Source organism: Schistocerca piceifrons, chromosome 4, assembly GCF_021461385.2.
Source record: "Schistocerca piceifrons isolate TAMUIC-IGC-003096 chromosome 4, iqSchPice1.1, whole genome shotgun sequence".
Classification (NCBI taxonomy): Eukaryota; Metazoa; Arthropoda; class Insecta; order Orthoptera; family Acrididae; genus Schistocerca; species Schistocerca piceifrons.
Window position 1 is genome coordinate 349,888,309 of NC_060141.1, and position 26,687 is coordinate 349,914,995.

General features: G+C 42.7%; 1 protein-coding gene and 1 non-coding gene across 2 annotated transcripts in view; both read left to right on the forward strand.

The window, feature by feature from the left end:
* Window positions 1-26,687, forward strand: part of LOC124795828 (G-protein coupled receptor 52-like) — a 357,443-nt gene that overhangs the window by 25,207 nt on the left and 305,549 nt on the right. The gene's annotated exons all lie outside the window — the stretch shown is intronic.
* Window positions 1,323-1,397, forward strand: Trnas-cga. The gene has a single exon. It is a non-coding gene; the product is annotated as a tRNA-Ser (tRNA).

Here is a 26,687-nt window from a genome sequence, read left to right on the forward strand (position 1 = left end):
ACTGGTGTTGGCCAGTGTACAGGAGTGGCATAATTTTACTCGTTTCCTTTTTTTGTAGAATATTACCAATCAGGAAAGAGCTGTCGCGATTGATGGGAGCGATATGTTTGATGGTTAGTAGCTCTGTCTGAAAGCATTCTGTCAAGAAATGCAGAAATGTAACCCTACTGGAAATACTGTTAATCAATATGCACATGACACAGCTTGACAGACTAGCATTAAATGATCAGACTAAGTTTCCATTTTCTCCTTTGTTAAATTAAGTTTTCATTACAAATACTAGATTCAAATTATAAAGTCATCCTGTATCTCATCATTTGTTAAGTGTATCTCCATATAAAACTTTATTTAACAATATTATGAGAAGGAAAGTTGCTGCTCACCGTACAGCGGAGACACTGATTCACTGATAGACACAACAGTGTCTATTGTTGACGAAGGTCAACGGCCGAAAGCTTTAATTGTGAAAGTCTTTTTGTTGTGCCTATCTGCGACTCAGCATCTCAACTATATGGTGAGTAGCAACTTTCCTTCTCATAATATTGTTATATTCCATGTTGGATTTTCCATTGTTCAATTAAAACTTTACTTATACCTTTTAAATTAATGTAATTGCTGTAATCTTTTCCCGTGTAAACACCATGTCATTTTTGTATAATCTGTAGAAATAATATCTGTGTAAGTCGCATACAATGTTTATCTGTGTTTCCAACATTCATTTGTCACCTGAAGAAGGCATGAGAAGCTGAAAGCCGGTTGGTGACCAAATAAATATAATTCTACAGAATATTAGGAATTTTTTTCCTTTTTAATACGATCACATACAATAATTTTCGTAAATGTATGAGTATTCTATAATGAATAAAATGTCTATACCCCAAATTCCAGGCGGCGGCAAGTTCAAGTCAGAATTGATTGTTGCTGCGTTGTCCTCCTGAAATGCAGATACAACTACCACATAGTATCCAGTGAGCTACATCATTTTGTCTTGATTGTTCTAATGCTGTGCTACTGTACTGCGGCTCTAGTATTTCACTGTATACCAGGACAGCAGACATGTACCTGCAAACAAAGGAAGTATGAAACTTCCTGGCAGATTAAAACTGTGTGCCCGACCGAGACTCGAACTCGGGACCTTTGCCTTTCGCGGGCAAGTGCTCTACCAACTGAGCTACCGAAGCACGAGTCACGCCCGGTACTCACAGCTTTACTTCTGCCAGTACCTCGTCTCCTAACCTCCGCAGGAGAGCTTCTGTAAAGTTTGGAAGGTAGGAGACGAGGTACTGGCAGAAGTAAAGCTGTGAGTACCGGGCGTGAGTCGTGCTTCGGTAGCTCAGTTGGTAGAGCACTTGCCCGCGAAAGGCAAAGGTCCCGAGTTCGAGTCTCGGTCGGGCGCACAGTTTTAATCTGCCAGGAAGTTTCATATCAGCGCACACTCCGCTGCAGAGTGAAAATCTCGTTCTGAAAGGAAGTATCATTTTCGATAAGGATAGAAGCTGAAGGAAGAAATTAAAATTTATGCCACAGCCAGAAATTGAACCAGGTCTGCTGCTTACTAGGTGGATGTGCTAACTACTACACTACCGTAGTATTGTGACTACGACATCTGCACAGAGTACACTAGTCTAGTGCCCTAACTAACACAAACTTCACTCCACACCTTCAGTCCATTTTCCCCTTCTTAAATAGTTCAAATTGCCGATGTTCTCCGACACTGGAATAGCACTCCAACTTTTCACGTAATGGGGAAATCTATCGTTATTGAAATTAAAGTTCAGACTCATAAGTCTCCAGGAAAAAGTAATCCCATGAGATCAACAAAATTTTTGTTCTTACATAATTCCTTTTTACCAGTTGATAATTAAAAAGCCGGCCGGAGCGGCCGAGCGGTTCTAGACACTACAGTCTGGAACCGCGCGGCCGCTACGGTCGCAGGATCGAATCCTGCCTCGGGCATGGATGTGTGTGATGTCCTTAGGTTAGTTAGGTTTAAGTAGTTCTAAGTTCTAGGGGACTGATGACCTCAGAAGTTAAGTCCCATAGTGATCAGAGCCATTTGATAATTAAAACTTTATGATTGTGTCTTGTACAGGAAAAGCAATCGAAGAGCGAACAGAGAAAATTGAAAGAACTGATAGAGGATATTGGTTGAAGATATACAATTTATACGTGTTATAGTGTCTTTCATTTGGAGCCAAATTTTCCTTACTCTCTCATTGGGTTAGATGATACTTGTGCTCTCAATGCACACTAAGCTACAGAACCTTTGACAAATACAACGTTTCGCTCACCAGGCTGAGAATCATCATATCTGAATGTTGTAGACTATTGTCGGAGAACTCTTTCACAATTTATTTACTTCCGATCTACTTTTGTTTCACTTGCGTTTCTCCGTTTATCCCTGTTAACATATACACCTCATTTCACAGCCAGCAGGCATTACAATTTTCACACTGTAACAAAGTTTTCATCTCACAGATGTTCTCATCACAAAAAGTTTTACCAGTGAAGTTATGTTACAGAAGCTCGAGCATCTAATTTCAGGTTTTGTACGTTTCCCCATCCAGCGCCAACTCCGTTGGAGAATTTTTTTTACGCCTGCATCTAGTCCACTGCTCGTAACTGGAGACAAGATAAATTCCAAGAGAGGCTGACGTCTGCTTTTTTAGGCAAAGTTTATGGCTCTCGGCAGCTGCAGTTAGGAAGTGCTTTAAAGTTGGTGGTTATTAGGCATCGCTCCTCAGCCTTAATCATTCTTAATCTAGAGCGTTTTGAATTGCGTCCCTTCTTATTTTACATTATTTATTCTCTCTTACAAGTACTATATTTCAGTTAATTTCTTCAATTTCCTACATAACACTAATTTTTAAATAAAGTAATTATAGGCTGTGTACTACATTAGCAGTAGAGCTCTTATTGTTAAAGTTATTATTGTACGCTCAAATCACATTTATGTACACTACTGGCCATTAATATTGCTACACCACGAAGATGACGTGCTACAGTCGCGAAATTTGACCGACAGGAAGAAAATGATTAGCTTGTCAGAGCATTCACACAAGATTGGCGCCGGTGGTGACACCTACAACGTGCTGACATGACGAAAGTTTCCAATCGATTTCTCATACACAAACAGCAGTTGACTGGCGTTGCCTGGTGAAACGTTGTTGTGATGCCTCGTGTAAGGAGGAGAAATGCGTACCATCACGTTTCCAAGTTTGATAAAGGTCGAATTGTAGCCTATCGCGATTGTGGTTTATTATATCGCGACATTGCTGCTCGCGTTGGTCGAGATCCAATGACTGTTAGCAGAATATGGAATCGATGGGTTCAGATGGGTAATACTGAACGCCATGCTGGATCCCAACGGCCTCGTATCACTAGCAGTTGAGATGACAAGCATCTTATTCGCATGGCTGTAACGGATCGTGCAGCCACGTCTCTATCCCTGTGTCAACAGATGGGGACGTTTGCAAGACAAAACCATCTGCACGAACCGCTCGACGACGTTTGCAGTAGCATGGACTATCAGCTCGGAGACCATGGCTGCGGTTACCCTTGACGCTGCATCGCAGACAGGAGTGCCTGCGATGGTGTACTCAACGACGAACCTAGGTGCACGAATGACAAAACGTCATTTTTTCGGATTAATCCAGGTTCTGTTTACAGCATCATGATGGTCGCATCCGTGTTTGGCGACATCGCGGTGAACGCACATTGGAAGCGTGTATTCGTCATCGGCATACTGGCGTATCACCCAGCGTGATGGTATGGGGTGCCATTTTTTACACTTGTCAGTCACTTCTTGTTCGCATTGACGGCACTTTGAACAGTGGACGTTACATTTCAGATGTGTTACGACCCGTGGCTCTACCCTTTATTCGATCCCTGCGCAACCCTAAATTACAACAATATAATGCACGACCGCATCTTGCAGGTCCTGTAAGGGTCTTTCTGGATACAGAAAATGTTCTACTGCCCCCCTGACCAGCACATTCTCCAGATGTCTGAGCAATTGAAAACGTCTGGTCAATGGTGGCCGAGCAACTGGCTCATCGCAATATGCCAGTCACTACTCTTGATGAACTGTGGTATCGTGTTGAAGCTGCATGGGCAGTTGTACCTGTACACGCCATCCAAGCTCTGTTTGACTCAATGCCCAGGCGTATCAAGGCCGTTATTACGGCCACAGGTGGTTGTTCTGGGTACTGATTTCTCAGGATCTATGCACCCATATTGCGTGAAAATGTAATCACATGTCAGTTTTAGTATAATATATTTGTCCAATGAATACCCGTTTATCATCTGCATTTCTTCTTGGTGTAGCAATTTTAATGACCAGTAGTGTAGTTGTGACTAACTGTCATTGTAGTATATGGTATTACTGAAATGAAGCTCGTTTATCGTGTTTTATTAATAGAAGGTATGTTCCGTCTCGTTTAGTGAACGGCGGACCATTAAGTTCTTGCAGAAAATAAAAAAAAAACTGTTTGGATTACGAAACCCTGCTTATATTGTTGAACTATACAGGGTGAATCACCTAAAACATGCACCGCAAATATTGTGGAAATGGAAATTCTGCTGATGTGCGGTTTTCGCAGGATGAACTGGTAGTCAGGGTCTCGTATAATTAGTCAATATACAGATCGTAATAAGAATTAAGAAGTGTATTTTTTGTGCCAGATACAATTTTTAAATTGAACAAGCCTATTGACGTTAAAGAAATAAAGGTAGTATAAACTAGAATGTCAGTCATGTTTGCTGCAGAAGTCCACTGCGTATCGTTTACTAGATGTATTTTGGAAAGTTTCAAGGCCGACATTTTTTCTGCATTCAGCCAGCGTAGTTGCTAGGTATGATGGTGTTTTATTTCCTTACAGTGTGGTTGCTTGTTCCTTGAGTGCATTGCGACTTACTAGTCAGTTAGAGTGTGACATTCCAAGCATTAGGTCGTGAGTGGACAATGGGATTTACCAGTGCAGAAAAAGCCGGTATGCTCATGGTGTCTGGAGAGTGTAGGAAAAAAGCAGTTCGCTCTTTTATGGTGTAAGCGGCAAGGTACCCCAACTATCTCGGCAACTATTCATCAGCTTTTTCAATCAGTTACGTAAAAGTAGTAGTGTCGCACCTACACAATGTAACAGAAGGAAACGAGGACAGAAGAGAGGCAATTAACGTTCTTACTTCTGTTGTAATTGATCTCCACGTTAGCTACAGCGCACGAGAAAGTGGCATGAGCCAGGCAAGTGTCGTACGCATTCTCCGTCAACATAAGTTCCATCTCTATCACATCTCTCTCCATCAAGAGCTGCATCGAAATGATTGTGAGAATCGTGTTGACTTCTGTTCATGGGCATTACGACAGGATACTCCGAAGCTACATTTACCAATTATGAGCAGGTAAACCACCGAAACATGGACTATTGAGCTGTTGACAATACCCGTTGGCTTCTTCAGGTGGATCGTCAGCGTCTATGGAGTGTTAATGTGTGGTATGGGACATTTAACCATCAGTTCATAGGCCCGTTTTCACAGACGGAACACTGAACGCGCACAAATATTGCAGCCTCCTAATAGATCATCTTACACGGATGCTAGAAGACGTTCCTCTGCAGACTATGACGAACCTGTGGTACCAACATAATGTCTGTCCAGCCCATAGCGCAATAAGTACTACCGCATGTCTTCACGAATTGTTTCCATATCGTTGGATTAGACGCGGACCTGCACCTTGGCCGGCCCGTTCGCCGGATTCGACTCCTGTGGACCTTTTTCTGAGGGGAAGGCTGACAGACACTGTCTATAAATACACACGACGACATCCAACGACGGATTACTACAGCCTGCTAGTAGATCTCCGGTGAAATGTTAGAATCTGTGCAGCAGTCGTTCCATACCAAACTCGAAGCTTGATTTACCGCTACCGGTGTCCGTTTTGTGCACAATCTATGATGGTCAGTTCTCTCGTTAGAGGTCAAAATCCACTTAACTAGTGTATAAACTTGTATTGTTCTTTAGTGTGTGGTACCACAGTTATTATTCGTGTGTCGGTGAGGGAATACGATATCTCGTAAACGACTCGCACTAGAATTTTGCAACAAGCGCAACTAACGTTATAATTCACACTACTTTTAGTTTGTTAGTGTCAATAGTCGTTGTTCTGTTTAAGAAGTATATGTTTGCAGAAAAAATACACTTTCTAAGTATTATTACAATCTGTTGATTGGTTAACAAAATGGTTCAAATGGCACTAAACATTATGGGACTTAACATCTGAGGTCATCAGTGCCCTAGACTTAGAACTAATTAAACCTAACTAATCTAAGGACATCACACACATCCGAACCTGCGACCGTAGCAGGCGCGCGGTTCCAAGCTGAAGCGCCTAGAACCGCTCGGCCACAGCGGCCGGCGATTGGTTAACAATATGTAACCCTGGCTACAAGGCCATCCTTTGAAAACCGCACATCAGTAGCACTTTCCATTTCCGCAATATTTTCCGTTAAAGGTTTAGGTGATTCACCCTGTAAACAAACCAAGACTCTAACCTTGTATCTATCTATGTTGCAAGGGCCTGATAGGCGCTGCGTATTGCTATGCAAATCTTATTGTCCACGTTCTGTGTAATGGCATGTCTACAGGAGGTGCCGGTTTATGTGAAATCGTAATAAGCAGTGTCATATCCAACAGCAATGCCATTGCAACAGCTGTAATATTCACAGTGGAACGCTCTCAAGTTCTTCACAGGTTTCTAAATGCGGTTGACTGTCGGTGAATATGTTTTCAAAATCGTTGATAGCCCTGTACTTTACTAGCTACTACTTTCTCCCGATACACATAAACTCAGCGTGTGAGCAATTATCTATTTAGACGAAGTACTTGACTTTTCCTTCATATGAAGTATTTATGCGTCTTGTGTTCTCGAGCAGCGTTCGCCGAGTGCCAACGTCCAACTCTCGACTAGACAACACTCGCTGTATCCCACTGGACTTTGTAAACAAGGATCCAAGTATACCAAATAGATCTTGAAGTATAGCTCTAGCTAGAATACTTTCTACGTAATAGAACGTAGCACACTGTGAGTGTTCCTCAGTGAGAACAGTAAAGTCAGAAGCACACCAGCGAAGTGTCACAGAATCGCTCGTACTATTTACATACCCATTTACATAAGCTACCATTCGGAGAGGATGGGCAGAAATGTGCTACTGTTTACTGCTTAGTCTGTAGTGTACGGCAAAGTGTTGTCGGTAATTGTAGTGTGAATGAGATTGAGATGGACGGAATTTTTATTTAGCGCTATGAATGATAGATTACTATAGATGTAAGTTAATACAGGTGGAGGGAAGAACATTTCTGTAATTTTCGAATAAAATATGCCGTGGCGTTCAGTCACGTCATTTAAATGTATGCGAGGGCTGTTCGGAAATCATACCTGCCGTTTTCTCAGTGTGTAACTGCAATCACAGACGCAATGAAACTTCGAACGTTTCTTGTTTCGAGACAGTAAGGCCTCAAGAGAATTTTTCCAAACAAGCGACTTTTCATTTGGCGACCAGCCCTCCTCCCTCCCTCCTTTTCCCTTGTATATTTTCACTCGTGTCGGTTGTCTCTGCTATTGCGATACGTACTGTATTCAAATATTATACTTGGGTGCCCCTGGGGCCCTCGCAGCTTGGCGCTCCAAGTGGCTGCTCCTGTCACGTGGGCCTCAAACCGGTTCTGCAAGACAGTTCTGCATAAAATACTGTTACTGCTGCTGTACATTTGTCTTATACACCAGTGCAGAAGGAATTTCTGCATGTTTCAACTTCACATGAGTAAGTAAATGTGTTATTTCAGCCTGGGTTTCCATTGAAAAACCAGCTCCTGGCGAAGAAATGGGTTATTTTAGTAACGTGAGAATATTGGTTACCGACAACATACTCGCAATTGTTCTTCACTTTATAAAGCCAAATTTATTTGTGAAGGACAAAAGCCAATGTACACCGATGTGATGTATCCTGCCTACTCATCAAATATGGAGTGCATAGCAAACCTGCTTTCTCGGGTGGCTAGACAACAATTCAATCAAATCCTATTAAAGAGTTTTATTACAAAATGAATAAATGGCAATACTTATCTTTGAGAAATTCATAGATGTGTTGCAAGCAAAGGGCAACATGCAATGTAATCAATTTCCTTCAGTATAACGATTCCAATACAAATGAAGGAATACAGTGGATGCTTCTGTCCAGGACGCTGGTCTTGACGCTTCTATAGAACTGGGCTACAGCCAGTTGGGTGCATTGCTTATATTCTCTTCGCCTAGAGGCCGCTGCTGTCGCGTTGTTGTCCTGGAGAAGGTCAGCCATCATGCAACTGGCTGACGTTATCTCACAGCCCTCTCTGCTCTAACGTTCCCGACTGGCCTGCCGGCGCTTGACTGTTCGTCAGAGCACAATGGACCAAACAACATGACCAGCTGTTTAATAGCGTGTTGTTTCACTTCCCAAACGCAATACAAGAAAGATTCTGCTTGGCATGGATTCTACAAGTTCTTGACTGGATTCCAGAAGTACGTGGCACCACATGTCTATGAACAGGTCAATCAGTTCCCGCAAATTACTGGATGGCGCTATACAGCTGGCGCCCGATATGTGTTCCAGTGGGTACAGATCAAGCACACCTGCTAGATGAGACATCAATGTGAGTTCACCATAATGTCCCTCAACCATTGCACCAAGATTCTGATTCTGCAACACACAGTTACCTGCCCTACTGGAAGACATCACCAACGCAGGGAAAGACTTGAAGCAGGAAGCGATGCAGACGGTTCGCAATATATCCACGTAGTTCACTGCTGTCACGATGCCTTCGATTGCCATCACAGATCCCACGGAAGCTCGACTGAGTGTATCACATAGCATAATTGTGCCCTCATCGACCTTCATCTGTGGTGTAGTGCATGTTTCATGCAGCCATTCGCCTCGATGACGTCGTGTAGGGACCCATCCACCGGAATGATGTAACAAGAAATGCGATTAATTCGACAGGCAGCATGTTTCTATTGGTCCATGGTGAAAACTCGGTGATGCTCTGCTCACTGCAATCGCAACTGACGCTATTGTTCGGCCAACAAAGGAATGTGCAGGGATAGCGTGATGTGGAGCTCCTTGTTCAATGGGGTTTGAACGGTGTGCTTCGAAACACTTGTGCCTGCACCAGCATTGTACTCTGTCGTCAGATCTGGACTGCACAATGGGGAATCTTCCGAAACTCTTCGTTTTGTGATGAGACGTAGTGTCCTACAATACCATAAGCCCTACTCTTTATTTCATTGTCCTTCAGCCACTTGTGCTCACGACAGTAGTACGCCAACAGCGACCAGCTTCGTCTTTTCGGAGATTCTAGTTTCCATCCGCAGCGCCACAAAACATGCCCTTTATCACAACGGTTCATATCAGTGGATTTTCGCAATTGCGGCCCGTATCTTCCCTATAATGACTGCCCATTCGTCTCTCTTCCGGTTGCCGCGCGGGATTGATGCAGCTCTCCATGCTACTCTATCCTGTGCAAGCTTCTTCATGTCCCAGTACCTACTGCAAGCCGAGCGGTCTAGGGCGCTGCAGTCACGGACTGTGCGGCTGGTCCCGGCGAGGGTTCGAGTCCTCCCTCGGGTATGGGTGTGTGTGTTTGTCCTTAGGATAATTTAGGTTAATTAGTGTGTAAGCTTAGGGACTAATTACCTTAGCAGTTAAGTCCCATAAGATTTCACACACATTTGAACATCTTTCTTTCGCTTACATTCTTTTCTTACTGCGTCACTCGCCCGCAACACCACCAAGAGGCATTCAACTTCCATTGGGCTGTAGTCTAATATTTTGGCTCATCCGTGTAAGACCATGCTATGCCTCGTGACCGTGTCTAATTGTATATGGCGGATTACTGACCGCCTGGGCTACAGCACTTATGTGAAAGATGTTGACACCGGCGAGAGACGATGTATGTAAAGTGTTCGTGCGCTATACTCAGAGGTATTATTGTTTCTGGCTATAATTTATAAACGCTAACGGCTGATAGTTATTTCCTAATGTCGTGTACCGTGACTGTTTATTCCTACACAAATATGGCGGCTGGTTGTTTAGTTTTCTTCACTCAGGTCGCGGTGTTGCCTCTCTGTGATATTTTCTTTGGTACTATCAGTAGCAGAGTGCTTCATGAACCCAGACGGGAAGGGAAGTAGATTTTGTTTTTATTTTATTTTCGTTGATGCATACACAACCAGCATTTGCGGAAGACTACTGAAGGATTCTTCTACCACTGGCATTCATCTCGCGTAAGGATGATGAATGCCTAGTACTTGTTTTTTAGTACGCTTGTACGACTTCATTGTAAATGTCGTCTCTTATATAAAATTTTGAACCGTGAAAGAAAGCTAGTGACATCTGACACCTAACAGATGGATATACGTAGAAGTAGGAAAGATCTTCTGTAACGCAACGAGTTACTTAAGGAGAAGTAGTGCCATACGGTTGTTACTGGCATAATTTACTTAGAAGTAGGAAAGACCTTGCGTAACTCAATGAGTGATGTAAAGACTGGCTTATACATATATTTAAGTGAATGCAGCATTATAATCTGTACACTCTTATCTCCTGATACGATCTGCAAGTACATTTGTACCGCTTCTTATAGATAAGATATGTGCAATGAAGATGTAAAACCTTGCTTTGTATGGTCGAACACCTATCACAATGAAGAGCAAATTCAATAGTCACTGGCAAGGATTTCACGAAATTCTCAGCTATACATGTGTGTTTTATACTTGTCGTAAACTGTTTCCATTTTTAAAAAAGTTTCTGTTGGCAGCGTATGTGAAACACGACTCTGCTGAAGGCAGAATGTGTCAACTGAATTTAGCTCGCATGAGGTACTAAGTAAGTAAGAATACGCTGATCAGCTGGGGCATTATAACCATCGACATACTATCGATATAAACCTGTCCAGGCGATAGCAACATCACCTGGCGAAGAATGACTGCTAGCCAGACACATGCACGGTGCATGTGGTTTCAGTGGACGTTCTGTTCAGGTGTAAACCGAGGGAAAATTGTGACGGCCCGGACGCTCGGCAGGAGCATTTCGTAAACTGCGGGTCTTGTCGGATGTTTGAGCAGTGCTGTGGTAAGCGTTTTCAACACGTGGAAAAACCAAGGTGAAACCACGTTCAGACGTCGTCGGGTTGGGCAACCACCCCTCGTTACAAACGTCGGACGTACAAGTGTGTCTGAACACACAGTGCACCGAAGATTCCTAACGGTGGGCATCCACAACCGACGACCCATGCGTGTGTCAATGTTAACACCACGACATCGGCAACTACGACTGAAATGGGCGCGTGACCATCAGCACTGGACGTTGGCACAGTAGTAGACTGTTGCATTGTCTGATGAATCCCGATACTTTCTTCTCCATGCCGATGGGAGGGCGCGAATCCGTCGTCTCCCAGGGGAATATCTCCTTGACACTTGCACTGTGGGACGGAGACGAGCTGGTGGCAGCTCCATTATGCTCTGGGGAACATTAATGTGGGTATCCATGTGCCAAGTACAGCTCCTACTAGGCACTATTACGGCTAAGGAGTATCGTACACTGTTTGCAGATCACGTACTCCCTTTTATGACGATCATGTTTCCTGATGGGAATGGGATTTTTCGAGAACATAGTGAGCAATATCACAAGGCCAGAAGTGTGATGGAGTCATTAAAGGAACGCAGTGAAGAGTTGCAATTGATGCTGGCCCTCCAACTCGCCAGATCTGAACCCACTCGAACGCGGCGTCAGAGGTCATCGCCCCCTCTTCTCTCCTCTCCCCAGAATTTATGGGAATTGGCTCACTTGTGTGTGAAGATGGTGCTAACTCCCTCCAGGGACCTATCAAGGCCTCATTGCTTCCATGCCACGATGTATCGCTCCAGTTATCCGCGCCAAAGGTAGATATACTGGTTATTAGGTAGGTCGTCATAATGTTCTGGCTAATCGGTGTATGTGAGCACGTGGGAGCATCCCAGAAAAAAAATTTTTAGAAATGGCCATGAGATCTAAGTAATTGGAAAGAAATGTAGAGTTATTATTATTGAGCAAACAAGTGACCATTTGCCGTAGCAAGTTTACATTTGTCCCCTAATGGACCACGTACAGAACAATACCACAAAACCTTTAGTTCGTAAAAAAAGCAACACCATACAATCCTAAATTCACGTAATGATAATGACTAACTACGATAGCACTGTGTGACTGGAATGGATGAATAAATCAAATACCGATATTGATTCTTGAACATGAAGCTCACTTTAAGAAATGGATTTAACTTTGGTGACACAGACAGTGAAGGACGGCTTTTACATTATTGATAAGTGATTTGGAAGTTATGTATAGAGTGATACGTAGGTCGAATTACTTGACTTAAAAATAACGTATTCCTTTATTTTTATTGAAGACTATCGATCAGTGATTGCCAATACATGAAATACTTGTAGGCGTTTTATCAATTGATAATAACGTTTGGCTGGGCTGGCAGTTTTACAGAGAGGCAGCAGATGAAAACGGGCCGAAGGGCACCATTAACTTAATGCAGGTCGTAAAAAAGACGACGTCAAAGTCAAGAGGGACACCGTTCGCTGAAGGTTGTTACGTGTATCGGACACGATAATAGGACACCGTCACGCGCCGACCCAATGCGGACAGCAGGTAACACAACTACCGTGCGGATGGCCGTAGAGGAGTCGCTGAAATTCTGCAGGAGATGACCGCCATTCCCACGTTCCTAAAGCGCTTTTCTGCGATGAGAACGTCGTAAAGTATGGTCAAGGTCGTGGAAGGTAAGCAAAAATGAACCTTGGGCAGAGAATGCAGAAACGACGGCGCCAGTCTGCCGACAGGGCAGCAGTATGCCGGTGGTCACTACGCAGGCTCTGTGAAAGCTACAGGTATTTATGCTCTTGGCAGAACACATCTGGCAAAGTGTGAGGATTCTGTAAGTGTGAGACTGCAACTTCCTCGACCCAAAAATACTTTTAGCTGGCTCCTCATATATATAAATCAGATAAGAATCTTATCTTCAGATTAAAACTGAAGAAACTGCAAAAAGGTGGGAATTTAACGAGATCGGACCTGGATAATCTGACTAAACCAGAGGTTGTACAGAGTTCCAGGCAGAGAATAGGGGAACAATTGACAGGAATGAGGGAAATAAATACAGTAGAAGAAGAATGGGTAGCTTTCAGGGATGAAGTAGTGAAGGCAGCAGAGGATCAAGTAGGTAAAAAGACGAGGGCTCGTAGAAATCCTTGGGTAACAGAAGAAATATTGAATTTAATTGATGAAAGGAGAAAATATAAAAATGCAGTAAATGAAGCAGGAAAAAAGGAATGCAAACGTCTCAAAAATGAGATCGACAGGAAGTGCAAAATGGCTAAGCAGGGATGGCTAGAGGACAAATGTAAGGATGTAGAGGCCTATCTCACTAGGGGCAAGACAGATACTGCCTACAGGATAATTAAAGAGACCTTTGGAGAAAACAGAACCAATTGTATGGATATCAAGAGCTCAGATGGAAACCCAGTTCTAAGCAAAGAACGGAAAGCAGAAAGGTGGAAGGAGTATATAGAGGGTCTACACAAGGGCGATGTACTTGAGGACAATATTATGGAATTGGAAGAGGATGTAGATGAAGATGAAATGGGAGACATGATACTACGTGAAGAGTTTGACAGAGCACTGAAAGACCTAAGCCGAAACAAGGCCCCAGGAATAAACAACATTCCATTAGAACTACTGATAGTCTTGGGAGAGCCAGTCCTGACAAAACTCTACCATCTGGTGAGCAAGATGTATGAGACAGGCGAAATACCCTCAGACTTCAAGAAGAATATAATTATTCCAATCCCAAAAAGAGCAGGTGTTGACAGATGTGAATATTACCGATCAGTTTAATAAGCCACGGCTGCAAAATACTAACACGAATTCTTTGCAGACGAATGGAAAAACTGGTAGAAGCCGACATCGGGAAAGATCAGTTTGGATTCCGTAGAAATGTTGGAACACGTAAGACAATATTGACCCTACGACTTATCTTAGAAAATATATTAAGAAAAGGCAAACCTACGTTTCTAGCATTTGTAGTCTTAGGGAAAGCTTTCGACAATGTTGAGTGGAATACTCTCTTTCAAATTCTGAATGTGGCAGGCGTAAAATACAGGGAGCGAAGGGCTAATTACGATTTGTACAGAAACCAGCTGGCAGTTATAACAGTCGAGGGATTGGAAAGGAAAGTAGTGCTTGGGAAGGGAGTGAGACAGGGTTGTAGCCTATCCCCGATGTTATTCAATCTGTATATTGAGCAAGCAGTGAAGGAAACAAAAGAAAAATTCGGAGTAGGTGTTAAAATCCATGGAGAAGAAATAAAAACTTTGAGGTTTGCCGATGACATTGTAATTCTGTCAGAGACAGCAACGGACTTGGAAGAGCAGTTGAACGGAATGGACAGTGTCTTGAAAGGATGATATAAGATGAACATCAACAAAAGCAAAACGAGGATAATGGAATGTAGTCGAACCAAATCGGGCGATGCTGAGGGTATTAGATTAGGAAATGAGACACTTAAAGTATTAAATGAGTTTTACTATTTCGAGAGCAAAATAACTGATGATGGTCGAAGTACAGAGGATATAAAATGTAGACTGGCGATAGCAAGGAAAGCGTTTCTGAAGAAGAGAAATTTCTTAACATCGAGTATAGATTTAAGTGTCACGAAGTCGTTTCTGGAAGTATTTGTATGGAGTGTAGCCATGTATGGAAGCGAAACATGGACGATAAATAGTTTGGACAAGAAGAGAATAGAAGCTTTCGAAACGTGGTGCTACAGAAGAATGCTGAAGATTAGATGGGTAGATCACATAACTAATGAGGAGGTATTGAATAGAATTGGGGAGAAGAGGAGTTTGTGGCACAACTTGACTAGAAGAAGGGATCGGTTGGTAGGACATGTTCTGAGGCATCAAGGGATCTCCAGTTTAGTATTTGAGGGCAGCGTGGAGGGTAAAAATCGTAGAGGGAGACCAAGAGATGAGTACACTATGCAGATTCAGAAGGATGTAGGTTGCAGTAGGTAGTGGGAGATGATGAAGCTTGCACAGGATAGAGTAGCATAGAGAGCTGTATCAAACCAGTCTCGGGACTGAAGACCACACAGCAACAAGAATCTTAGGAGGGTCGCAGAAAACAACATGCCGTAACACAATAACACGCTCGTTTCAGGCACTGACAGGACAATCAAAACAAATTCCTTTCTTTAGCTGTAGGCTCTGGGCGCAAAAATGTGGGAATTGAATTTGGTCAGTCTGGTGTGACGTAGTAGTTTCGGAAAATCATTGAGAAGTGGGAGGATGCTCCAAGTCAATTGACATTTGTTACTGGATGACTGCTCGTGAGAGGCTAGGATTGGCTCTCAAAGAAGGGGCAAATGTTATCTACATCTACATTGATACTCCGCGAGCCACCCAACGGTGTGTGGCGGAGGGCACTTTACGTGCCACTGTCATTACCTCCCTTTCCTGTTCCAGTCGCGTATGGTTCGCGGGAAGAACGACTGTCTGAAAGCCTCCGTGCGCGCTCTAATCTCTCTAATTTTACATTCGTGATCTCCTCGGGAGGTATAAGTAGGGGGAAGCAATATATTCGATACCTCATCCAGAAACGCACCCTCTCGAAACCTGGCGAGCAAGCTACACCGCGATGCAGAGCGCCTCTCTTGCAGAGTCTGCCACTTGAGTTTATTTAACATCTCCGTAACGCTATCACGGTTACCAAATAACCCTGTGACGAAACGCGCCGCTCTTCTGTGGATCTTCTCTATCTCCTCCGTCAGACCGATCTGGTACGGATCCCACACTGATGAGCAATACTCAAGTATAGGTCGAACGAGTGTTTTGTAAGCCACTTCCTTTGTTGATGGACTACATTTTCTAAGCACTCTCCCAATGAATCTCAACCTGGTACCCGCCTTACCAACAATTAATTTTATATGATCATCCCACTTCAAATCGTTCCGCACGCATACTCCCAGATATTTTACAGAAGTAACTGCTACCAGTGTTTGTTCCGCTATCATACAATCATACAATAAAGGATCTTTCTTTCTATGTATTCGCAATACATTACATTTGTCTATGTTAAGGGTCAGTTGCCACTCCCTGCAGGGAAGATAGGAGGAACAACACACTTCGTTCGCTGCTACTGAGAGAAATACGTCGAATTCTGCGCGGAGAATTTGGTGTGAGAAGTAGTCACTTCAATTTGCAGCTTCAGCTCGAGCATGACGTAAAGTTTGGGTCACATAGCTTTTTGGGAATCACAGGCATCGTCCACAGTGGACGCCAACAACAGCAGTGCCGGACAAGACAATGACGCAGTTAAAAAGAATGGTAAGATATGCAATCGGCCTCGGCTTGTATAGGTCGTAATGTACTCAGTAAACGTTAGAGCGTTGATGAGCGCTAGGAAGGTGCCCTTCTGGCATGCTTTATTTTACAAACTCAAATTTTGGCAGTCACTGTCATCTGGTCGTGGAAATGGATCAGTGTGCTGACAGAGTACTAAACTACCTATCGGTTCCTTGTCTTGAATCTCCATCAACCATAGTTACTTGTAACTGTTTCATACTCTTACGATAATTTGTTAGTGAATAGCATCTTATTAAACATGTTCGTGTTATTGTGTAGTGGAACTACTGCACTCGTTTTGTGTGGGGACTTACAATAAACAACAGAACTTTCATCGCATATGAATCTCATCTGGTCACAAAACTAAATTCCAAGGTCACTAATCCACCACCTTTTTGAAGTCTACATACCCATAATTTAGCGTTAATTAAGAATCCTTGTGTAACAAACATCGGGCATTTACTCACTGAAACAGGCTAATTACCTAAAAGTGTAGGTGGTGAGGTAGTATAACAGTACACCTTTTTCTTTCTTTTCTTTGTCATCAGTCTTCTGACCGGTTTGATGCGGCCCACCACGAATTCCTCTCGTGTGCCAACCTCTTCATCTCAAAGTAGCACTTGCTACCTACGTCTTCAATTATTTGCTGCGTGTATTCCAATATATGCTTCCTCTACAGTTTTTGCCCTCTGTAGCTCCTTCTAATACCATGGAAGTCATTCCCCGATGTCTCAACGGATGTCCTATCATCCGGTACCTTCTCCTTGTCAGTGTTTTCCACATATTCCTTTCCTCTGTGATTCTGCGCAGAACCTCCTCATTCCATACCACCTAATTTTCAACATTCGTCAGTAGCACCACATCTCAAATGCTTCGATTCTCTTCAGTTCCGGTTTTCCTACAGTCCGTGTTTCACTATCGTACAAAGCTGTGCTCCAGAGTGCATTCAGAAATTCCTTCCTAAATCAAGACCTATGTTTGATACTAGTAGTCTTTTCTTTGCCAGGAATGCCCTGTTTGCCATTTCTAGTCTGCTTTTGATGTCCTCCTTGCTCCGTCCGTTATTGGTTATTTTAATGCCTAGGTATCAGAATTCCTTAACTTCAACTACTTCGTAACCATCAATCCTGATATTAAATTTTTCGCTGTTCTCATTCCTGCTACTTCTCATTACTTTTGTCTTTTTTCGATTTACTCTCAGTCAATATTCTGTACTCATTAGACTGTCCATTCCGTTCAGCAGATCATGTAATTCTTCTTCACTCTCACTCAGTATAGCAATGACATCAGCGAATAGTATCATTCGTATCTTTTCACCTTGAATTTTAAATTCCAGTCCTGAACTTTTCTTTTATTTCCATCATTGCAGCAGGGGCGAAAGACAAAATCCCTGTGTCACACCCTTTTTAATCCGAGCACTTCGTTCTTGGCCGTCCACTCTTATTATCCCCTCTTAGCTCTTGTACATATTGTATATTACCCGTCTCTCGCTATAACTTACCCGTATTTTTCTCAGAATTTCGGACATCTAGCACCATTTTAAATTGTCGAACGCTTTTTCCATGTCGACAAATCCTATGAACGTGTCTTGATTTTTTTTAGTCTTGCATCCAGTTATCAACCACAACGTCAGCATTGCCTCTCTGGTGCCTTTACCTTTCCTAAAGCCAAACTGATCGTCCTCTAACACACCCTCAGTTTTCTTTTCCATTCTGTATATTATTCTTGTGAGCAACAACCTGTTAAGCTGATTGTCCGTTATATGTCGCACTTGTCAGCTCATGAAGTCTTCGGAACGGTGTGGATGATATTTTTCCGAAAGTCAGATGGTATGTCACCAGACTCATACATTCTACACACCAACGTGAATAGTCATTTTGTCGCCACCTCCACCGATGATTTTAGAAATTCTGATGGAATGTTATCTATCCCTTCTGCCTTATTTGATTTTAAGTCCTCCAAAGCTTCGTTCCTCAGCGACTTGTATTTCTGTTTTCCTGAATTTCTCTGAATATTTTTGTACTTCCTTCTTTCATCTATCAACTTAAGTTTTCTTCTGTTACCCTCTTTGTACTTACGTTTTCCATTTCAACTACTATGATTGCCCTTTTCAACTGTACTGCCTACTGAGCTATTGCTTACTGCTTTATCTATAGCCTTAGAGTACTTCAATCTCGTCATCACTTAGTACTTCCGTATTTCACTTCTTTGCGTACATCTATAAAGCTGGAAACTCTGCCAATGAAATATTATAACAGTGCTCGCATGGAAGCCACGATCTCGGCACGAACAGCTGTATGTTCCAGTACACAATTCGGTCATCGAAATTAAACAAGAGACAAAGCCATAGAAATAGTACACAGACAGAGCCCTCGTAATACATCTAGCTCAACGCTTCCTGAAAGACAAGTATGCTTTGTCAAAGGTTTTAATGACGTTTGTGGCATTTGGGCATTGAAGAGAATCACTGGTAACAGGTGAAAATTTGTGCGGAATTGGAACTCTAATCCGAATTTACCAATTAACGTGAGTGCATGCCTTCACTGCCTCGGCTGTCGGAGCACGCTTCCCGTCCAACACAAATTCTGTTACATACTACTGATGTAGAGTTAGCTACCAATATACCCCTTACTCATCGTTCCTGATTCCCGTAAGAAATCGATCATGGTCTGTCTGCATGTGCACTGGACGGAAAGATCTTCGGTTATCGTCACTTTTTATTAGGTTGGTGGATAAGTTCGTGGCATTTCTCCATGTTATTCTTGCTGCGGTCTTCAGTCCAGACACTGGTTTGATGCAGGTCTCCATGCTACTCTATCCTGTGCAAGCCTCTTCATCTCCGAGTAACTACAGCAACCTACATACCTCTGAATCTGCTTACTGTGTTCATCTCTTAGTCTCTCCCTACAATTTTACCCTCCCCCCTCGATTCCCTCCAGTACTAAATTGGTGATCCCTTGATGTCCCAGAATGTGTCCTGCCAACCGATCCCTTCTTTTAGTCAGGTTGTACCACTAATTTCTCTTCTCCCCGGTTCTATTCGGTACCACATCAATAGTTACGTGATCTACCCATCTTATCTTGAGCATTCTTCTGTAGCTCCAAATTTCAAAAACTCCTATTCTCTTCTTCTCTAAACTGTTTATCGTCCATATTTCACTTCCGTACGTGGCTATACTCAATACAAATACTTTCATAAAGGACTTCCTGACACTTAAATCTATACTCGATGTTAATAAATTCCTGTTCTACAGAGACGCTATTCTTGCCATTGCCAGCCTGTATTTTATATCCTACCTACATCAACCGTCATCAGTTATTTTGCTTCCCAAATAGAAGAATTGATTTACTACTTCAAGTGTCCCATGTCTCGATCCACATCCCTCAGCATCACCGGATTTAATTCGACTGCATTCCACTGTACTCGTTTTGATTTTGTTAATGTTCATCTTATATGCTCCTTTCAAGATACTGTCCATTCCGTTCAACTGCTCTTCCAGGTCCTTCGCTGTCTCTGACTGAATTACAATGCCATCGGCAAACCTCAAAGTTTTTATTTCTTCTCCATGGAATTCAGTTCCTACTCCAAATTTTTCTTTTGTTTCCTTTACTGCTTCCTCAAAATGCAGATTGAATAACATCGGGAACAGTCTACAACCCTTTCTCACGCCCTTCTCAGCCACTGCTTCCCTTTCGTGCCCCTCCACACTTATAACTGCCATCTGGTCTCTGTACGAACTGTAAATAGCCTTTCACTCCCTGTATTTTACCCCTTCCACATTTATAATTTGAAGGAGAGTATTCCAGTCAACATTGTCAGAAGCTTTCTCTAAGTATTTAGAATTTTAAAGAGAGTATTCCAGTCAACACTGACAAAAGCTTTCTCTAAATATACAAATGCTATAAACGTATGTTTGCCTTCCCTTAACCTATCTTCATGAGAAGTAGGGTTAGTATTGCCTCGCGTGTTCCTTCATTTCACCGGAACACAAACTGATCTTCCTTGAGGTCGGCTTCCATCAGTTTTGCTTTTATAAAAGATATGTATTAGTGTTTTGCAGCCATAAATTATTAAACTGATAGTTCGGTAATTTTCACATCTGTTCGCACCTGCTTTTTTTGGAATTGGTATTATTACATCCTTCTTGAAGTCTGAGGGTATTTCACCTGTGTCGTATATCTTACTCACGTCACGGCTGGCTCTCCCAAGACTATCACTAGCTTCAACGGAATGTTATCTATTCCCAGGGCCTTGTTTAGACTTAGATCTTTCAGAACTGTGTCAAATTCTTCGCGCAATATAATACGTCCCATCTCATCTTCTGCTACGCCTTCTTCCATTTCCATAATATTGCCCTCAAGTAGATCGCCCTTATATGGACCCTCTACATATTTCTTCTACCTTTCTGCGTTCCCTTCTTTGCTTAGGACTGGATTTGCATCTGAGCTCTTGATATTCATACAGGTGTTACTCTTTTCTGCAAAGGTCTCATTAATTTTTCTGTAGGCCGTATCTTTCTTCCCCTAGTGATTTATGCTTCTACATGTATTCCTCCATACGTTTTTATAGACACAACAGATAAACATAACAGAGCCTTTAGTCAGTGTGCTTGGTCTGGCCATCTAATCGGAAACACTGCTCAAGAGTACTTCGTGTCCCCATCTAATATGGCAATAAACGTAATTTGTCTGGCAGGCTAATCGGGCACTCTGCTCAAACTCTCCCATACAGTGTAGGCTTTCTTAGTGTACCCTCGCGCACTACTAATACACATAAATCTACGTCCATTCTCTGTAAGCTATCTTCCGGTGTATGGTGGAGGATATTTTGGGTATCGCTGTCACTTCTCCACCACATGTGTTGCAGTCACGAATAGTGCGCAGGAAGAAGCCTCCGTCTGAGTTTGAATCTCTCTAATTTCACCGTAATGGCCCTTTCGTGAGATATACGTAGGAGGAGGTAATATGTTGTGTGCGCTCGGAATTTCAGTAGTAAACCATACCACGATGTAAACCATGCCTCTTGTAGGGTTTCCTTCTAGAGCTAGATGACCACCTCCGTGACGCTGTCGTTCTCACGGAACGATCCCCTAAAGGCACGCTATTTTCTGCTTTGGATCTTCCGTATTTCCACTATATATGCCATCTAACAAGGCTCTCAGATTGTGCAGCATTACTCAAGTGCCAGTGCAACGAGGGTTTTCTAAGCTACCTCCTATGTCCGAAATTGTGCTAAACGCATTCTCTGAAAATTATCTCGAGCAGTTAGTTCATGAGCTCACGCGAATAGTGAGTAATTGTGAAAACACACTTGACCCCTTAGCAACAAATAATCCTGAGCTAATAACAAGCATCAAAATGGATACAGGAATTAGTGAACAGAGGATTGTAGTAGCGAGATTGAATATTGTAACCCCTAAATCCTCAAAAAATAAACGAAAAATACTCCTGCTCAAAAAAGCGAATAAAAATTCACTCGACGCCTTCCTGAGAGACAATCTCCACTCCTTCCAAATTAACAGTGTAAGTGCAGACCAAATGTGGCTTGAATTCAATGAAATAGTATTAGCAGCAATTGAAATATTTCTACCAAATAAATTAACAAACGACGGAGCTGATCCTCCTTGGTACACAAAATGGGTTAAAACTCTGTTGCAGAAACAACGAAAAAAACATGCCAAATTCAAACAGATGCAAAATCTTCAAGATTGGCGATCTTTTACAGAATCTCCAAATTTAGCGCGGACTTCAATCCGAGATGCTTACAATAGTTTCCACAATGAAACTTTGTCTCTAAACCTGGCAGAAACTCCAAAGAAATTCCCTTCGTATAAAAAGTATACTAGCGGCAAGAAACAATCGATGCCTTCTCTGCGCAATAGCAATGGAGATACTATCGAAGACAGTGCTGCCAAAGCAGATTTATTAATCACAGCCTTCCGAAATGCCTTCACAAAAGAAGACGAAGTAAATATTCCAGAATTCGAATCGAGAACAGATACTAACATAAGTAATGCAGAAGAAGATATCCTCGGAGTAGTGAAGCAACTTAAGTCACTTAATAAGAGCAAGTCTTCTTGTCCAGACTGTATACCAATTAGGTTCCTTTCAGAGTATGCTGATACAATAGCTCTAGACTTAACAATCATGTACAACCGTTCGCTTGATGAAAGATCCGTACCCAAAGACTGGAAGGTTGCACAGGTCACACTAATATTCAAGAAAGGTATTAGGAGTAATCCACTAAATTACAGGCCCATATCATTAACGTCGATATGCAGCAGGATTATGGAACATATATTGCATTCGAACATTACGAATTACCTCGAAGAAAACGATCTATTGACGTACAGTCAACACGGATTTAGAAAACATCGTTCTTATGAAACACAACTATCTCTTTACTCTCACGAACTGTTGAGTGCTATCGACAAAGGATTTCAAATTGATTCTGTAGTTATGGATTTCCGGAAGGCTTTTGACACTGTACCACTCAAGCGGCTTGTAGTGAAATTGTGTACCTATGGAATATCGTCTCAATTACGTGACTGGATTCGTCATTTCCTGTCAGAGAGGTCGCAATAAGTAGTAATTGACGGAAAGTCATCGAGTAAAACAGAAGTTATTTCTGGCGTTCCCCAAGGTAGTGTTATAGGCCCTTTGCTGTTCCTTATCTATATGAACGATTTGGGAGACAATCTAAGCAACCGTATTAGATTGTTTGCAGATGACGCTGTCGTTTATCGGCTAGTAAAGTCATCAGAAGATCAAAACAAATTACAAAACGATTCTGAAATGATGCATGCACGAAAATTGGCAATTGACCCTAATTAACGAAACGTGTGAGATCATTCACATGAGTGCTAAAAGGAATACGTTATACTTCGTTTAGACGATAAATCAATCAAATCTAAAGGCCGAAAATTCAACTAAATACCTAGGAATTAGAAGTTACACATAGAAAACGTTGTGGGGAAGCCTAACCGAAGACTGCGTTTCATTGGAAGAACACTTAGAAAATATAACAGATCCACTCGCTACTTTTTATTTTTATTGGAGTGACTGGTTTTGATTCTATTTAAGAACCGTCTTCAGACTCCAGAACGGTGGGTGGACACCATGGTGCAAGTTGCACCGACCTCCGACGCTGGAATAACTGCGTCGAAGGTCGGAGCAACTTGCTCCACGGAGTCCATCCATCGTTCTGGAGTCTGAAGATGGTTCTTAAATACAATATAAACCAGTCACTCCAATAGAAATAAAAAGTTGCGATCAAGACTGTTTTTAATCTTTAAAGATTGAAAAGTGCTGTTTATGGACGACATGACCTACTAACCACTCTGAGGGAGTGGGGCAATCTGGACCAACGGTGCCTTGATGAACTTGTGGATAGTATTCAACGACGAATACAGGCATGCATCAATGCAATAGGACGTGCTACTGGATATTAGAGCTACCGGTGTGTACAGCAATCTGGACCACCACCTCTGAAGGCCTCGCTGTATGGTGGTACAACATGCAATGTTTGGTTTTCATGAGCAATAAAAAGGGCGGAAACGATGTTTATGTTGTCCTGTTGACCTCTGTTCCAATTTTCTGTACGGGTTCCGGGACGCTTGGTACCGAGGTGATGCAAAACTTTTTTATTTGTGTACATAGATAACCAGGCCACTGAGCTACAACGAGGCGACTAAAGATGCAATTGACGTGAACACTGTGAGAGCTGGTCGTATGAAAATAATAGACGGGAATCTGGCAGCTTAGTGTGTCGACAACAAATTCAAATAAAAACAAATTTGAAGAACATGGAATAGAGCGTTTGCTAGGAGACCAAATGTCAAATCAGATACAGACGGCTGGAAGTTTTTTTTTCTGTAGGAGGCAGTCTATAGTCGGTAAATGCAGTCTTGACTTCTATAGACAGAACTGTCCATGAAGGCCACGCCTTGAATGTAAAATTTATCTGACAATGTCTGGCGTCTAATGCTCACGTCATCTCCCCTGCCTCCACTAGGAGGGCATTTACCGAACGCATGGCTCAAAGGCAGGTACGAATGGCCCTGTATTGAAACGTATCTAATTTGGAGAGGTAAACACTATGTGCATTTGTGCTATAGTAGACTGCCGTAATTCAGTCGAGACAGGATATCCTTTCGTTACATGATGACTGAGGTAGTCTGATGCGCTTCCCACCAAACAAGGATGAGTGAGCGAGTTACTTTTAAACCTTCTTCACACAGTCTCAGTAGACAATGTGAGGCGCCCAGTTTAGCCAGGAGCCAAATTTCATTCCTAGGAAATGAGCATGAGATTTTATCTGGTCAATTTTTATCAGTGTGAAAAATGCCGAATTGCATCGTGGTTTGAAGTCCAAATCAAACTATCAGTCTGCGAACAAGTGGATCCAGGAAGGCAAGGGCAGACTACGCCCAACACGACCGTGCCTAGTAAAGACCTTGGTGTTCAATCCAACATTCATGTGGATGAGAGCTTCATCTTATCCTTCACCTAAGTATCATCATTACGCTACAAACAAAAGTGAGACAGCCAGAGCGAGAGGAGGAAATGAGATAAAACGTCACGGGATGAGAGTGTATGGGTGTTATTTTACTGATTACAAATTCGAAACAAATTTACAAAGAACATAGCAGTAAGCACCCACTTATCAGAATGAAGTTGCACCCCGTCTGTAACGGATGCATGGACTGATTCTATTGGGAAAGGTATCATAAAGCCGCTGTATCCTCCTCTCTGGTAAGAAGGCCCAAAAATTGGATACTTTTGTACTTGGTATCACGAATACTGGCACTGGGAGCGAGTTGGCGTCCCAACTGGTCCGAAACATGTTATATTGGGGACCCATCTTGGTATCTTGCAGGCCAATGGCGGACTCAACATGAAGCAAGACAGTTCATAGAGATACGTGCCATGTGTAGACGCCATTATCATGTTGGAAAATAGCCCCATGATACTGTCAAATGAGAGGTAACACAAGAGAACGCAGGAGGTTCGTGACGTACCGTCGTGACGTCAGAGTTCCTTCCATGACTACCAGCCTTGATGTGAAGACATTCCCGACGGCTCCTCACGCCTCGACGACGGAAGTAACATATCTGAGCCTCTCAAAAGCAATTAAATAATAAGACCTCTCCCAAGGTTGCGGCCAAATTAGCCGACGGTTGTCGTCTGGGATAGTGCAGAACCCTGATTCAAAGATGAACACAATGCGGCGTCAGTGATCAGTTGTCCAGGCTCCCTGGTCACTGACCGAGCAAGGTAGCGCGGTGGTTATCAAACTAAACTCGCATTTGGCAGGACGATGGTTCAAATCCCCGTGCGATTGGGATGGTTTCTTTGAAAATAGCATCGTCGGATTCCGCTCCCATATCTTCATAATCGAAATTTGTTCTCCGTCTCTATTGACGGCGCTGCTGACGGATCCTTAAACACTAATCTTCCTTCTTTTTTTCCCGGTTGCCGTTTGTAAGACGATGCATAGAGATGTAATTCCCTAGCCTGACAGCTGCTATTCTCCAACCACTGACACAGAATGTTGCAGGGAGTCCATTACTTCTCATCGGATGGCGGATGCAGGTGAGAAATAGTTGCGATATACCTGGCCCATAGTACGGCGATCCTCCTTTGTGGTTGGCTGACTCGGTCGACTGGAACGTTGACGACGAACATGCCTGTCCTCATATTCCCATGCTGTCCAACGTCGGGCTACTGTCACATCCACATGACCCACAAATCCGGATACTGGACGAGTCGACCAGCCGGCCAAATGGAGACCCTAAATGAGGCACCTTTCATGCTCTGTCAGGTTCTGATAACGCTGTCTCACACGAGTAAGTGGCATTTCCGTGTCGTTCACAATGATTGCTCACTTACATACCATACCAGGCCTGGTAACAACAATAATGCAGTCCGGTGTCCATTCTACGTGTAGCATAGAAATGCAACTCTAACAGTATACAAACATGCCAATGTTGCGTACGTGTTTTATTGACATTGGACCACGTCTTCTGGGTGCTTTACTTTCTTTTGTTGAGATGTACATTTATCATCTGTCTGCCTCCTTCACAACCCACATTTGTCCACCATTTCATCTGAATACGCTCTAAGATAAAAGAAGAAAAAAACCACGCACCTCGAATGAAGTACCTGATTGGAACGAAAATCTGAAGAAGTCATGTACATGTACAGA